The sequence below is a fragment of the Dipodomys ordii genome, unplaced genomic scaffold (genome assembly GCF_000151885.1).
Source record: "Dipodomys ordii isolate 6190 unplaced genomic scaffold, Dord_2.0 Scaffold4722, whole genome shotgun sequence".
NCBI lineage: Eukaryota > Metazoa > Chordata > Mammalia > Rodentia > Heteromyidae > Dipodomys > Dipodomys ordii.
In genome coordinates, this window is record NW_012271936.1 from 1,352 (window position 1) to 3,983 (window position 2,632).

Sequence of the window (2,632 nt, forward strand, 5' to 3'; positions counted from 1 at the left end):
AGCTTCAGTTTCCACATATACATGGAATCTACAAGTACTGAATAAATATATGCAAAAAGGCTTGGAATAGTAAGGGGTCTTATTCTAGGTGATCCTTTCTTAAAATGGACAAATTTAAAACTACCATTTCAAAACCCTAATTTAGAGTGGCTTCCTTACACCTCTCAATAAACTATCAGAACATTTTATTCCTAGCCCACGTTTAAAACTCTTCAGGTTTATTCACAAATTTATTTTCTCTTGTTTAGTTATCCAGTAAGGCACAATGGATAGGCTGATAACCTTTAATATTAGAAAAACTTTAGTATACCATTATAACCTCTTTCTTATTTGAGTCCTGCATCTTTACCTTTCCTAAGATATCTAGTCCAGAGTTTTAGTAAGCATTGGGATTCTTTGCCAAATTTTGGTGGAGATCTCCATATCTGTTAACCTGTGTGGGGAAAAAAGCAGCAGTAGAATTATTCTGATCCACAAATTAGGTCAACATATTTTATAAATTAATACTTTTTTCTTCATTGGGAAACAGCTGCATATATACCCTAATGTAAAAAAGTAGTATTAGAATCAATAGAGGTGGCAGAAATCCAAGGGAAGCACTCTACCACTCTCTAGTCAACGAACTAAAGATACAAGTTATGAGGAACCTTTAAATATTACTGTGAAAGTAGCACTGGTTAGGATAGTGAGGTGGAATGTGGGCTAAAAAATCAACAACAAAAAACCTTTCTAACATTTTAAATTCCTATCATCAACAATCCTTGGCTGATTCCAGATCTGAGCTCATCCTAGATACAAGTCTTTCTTTTGTATTGTTACCCAGCAAGTAAACAGAGAAGCCACATTTTGAGAGCTGGTTTATTGGAAAGCTGGCAAATGCAGACTTGTTGCAAAGACCTGCAGACCCACAAATACACTTAACACTGTCAGAAAACGGAGCCACGAAATCAGGAGAGGAAAGAAAGAGCAGAAAAAGAAGACCAACAAACCAGATCAGCTCCAATGAAGAGCTGAAGTGGGACACCATGTTGACAGGAGGAGAGCCAGGAGACAGAACACAAGTAGACGGGAGACATGTGTCATGGCATACCTAAACTTGAGCTGGTGTGGGCCTAAATAGGGCCAGGTCAGGGGGCAGGGTCATAGGGAGTTTGAGAGTTCAAGACCCAAGACTGGCAGATCCAGTAACCTATAGTCCCATCCTGGCCTCTGACTCTAGGAATTCAGGCATGCCCATCAAATGGGAAGTGGGACTTCCCTGCCTCCACCATATAGACAAGATGGTACCAGTAAACCCAATACTCTTATATCCACCACATGCTAAGATGGCACTGGTTAGGGTAAGCATCCCTACTTTATAGTATTATTTGCCTATTTCACGTGATGGGAATTTATCACTAGCTGTCGGCTCCAGCATGGACTGTGTCCTATCATTTTCAAATCACTTAACATTGCCATACTTGATATGTGCTTAATTCAACTATTACACTGAATTGATAGTTTCTAATGTTTTTACTTGCCAAGAACCACAGGAAGGTAAAACAGTAGTAGGCGGTGAAAAGAAGAAACAGCAGATAAGCAAGAGGGGACAGCTGGATTACCTGGTGATGTGACATTGGATGAGAAGGAGCATACTGCGATGGAGGATTGGTCAAAGATATCTTCGCCCGTAGTGTGGAGGATAAACACAAACCAGTATTAAGATGATATATATTTTTTGATTCGCCTACTTGGTTGAAATTGGATTCTTCTCACCTCATATCCTATCCCAGCCTTGTCGATAAGGTTGATACATGTTATGGGATCTTTCTATCAATTTGTATAATCTTCTTTCTGGGATGCCTAAAAAGAATGCGTGCTCACTGTTATTCTTCAGGGTCCCCAGTGAATTTGTTGAATCCCATGCCTGGGTCAACACCCTTCTCTAGCTCAGATGTAAAGTGGTGTCTGGGGCCCAGCCTGGAAGGCCTAGGGCCTGGACCCCCCTGGGGTGGGGAGGAAGGGCGCCCAGAGGCTGGGAAGGAAGTGACCCAACTCACTTGAAGGAAGGCCTTGGGGGGCCGTGGGGTTGGCTTTCTACCACAGAAATGGCAGCTGCCAGCTCCTCAAGGTCTCCTTACCCACAGGGCTCTGTCCTCAGCCCCAGGAGGGCTTAAGGAAGGTCAGCCCATCTGATGGTGCTGGGCCCACGGTGGGGGTGGGGGTGGTCGTGGGACCAGGATGTAATCCAGACCCTTCTTCCAACCCAGAAAGACGCGAAACCACCCCTCCCAGCTGGGATCGCGGCCTAACGCCCCTCCGCGCCCTTTGACCCCTCTCCCATGGAGCCTCTCTCAAAGCATCCCCCGCCCCCCACCCACCGCTAGCGAGGCGCCGCGCATGCGCACTGCGGGCCGCCGCCATGTTGGGTCCGTTTGAAAGTGAGCGCGGGCGTCGCGCTCGGCGGTGAGGCCGCGCTGCCAGCGGCGGGGCGGTGGCCGGCTCGGTGATGCTTTGTCGCATCTGCAGTTCTGTGAGCGGCCCGGGGCGTCGGCGGAGAGTGGCGGTAACGTGTGCTTTTAAATTCCCTTCTGGGGCCTTAGCCTGGCGGGAGGGGGGATGCGCCCCGTCCTTCCGCCGCGGAGGACCCCGG

General features: G+C 46.9%; 1 long non-coding RNA gene across 1 annotated transcript; it reads right to left on the reverse strand.

Moving 5' to 3' along the window:
* Positions 1-339: 339 nt before the first annotated feature.
* On the reverse strand, positions 340-2,258 carry LOC106002203. The gene is made up of 3 exons (XR_001175903.1): positions 2,040-2,258; positions 1,602-1,842; positions 340-433 (listed from the first exon to the last, which is right to left on the reverse strand). It is a non-coding gene; the product is annotated as an uncharacterized LOC106002203 (long non-coding RNA).
* Positions 2,259-2,632: the final 374 nt, after the last annotated feature.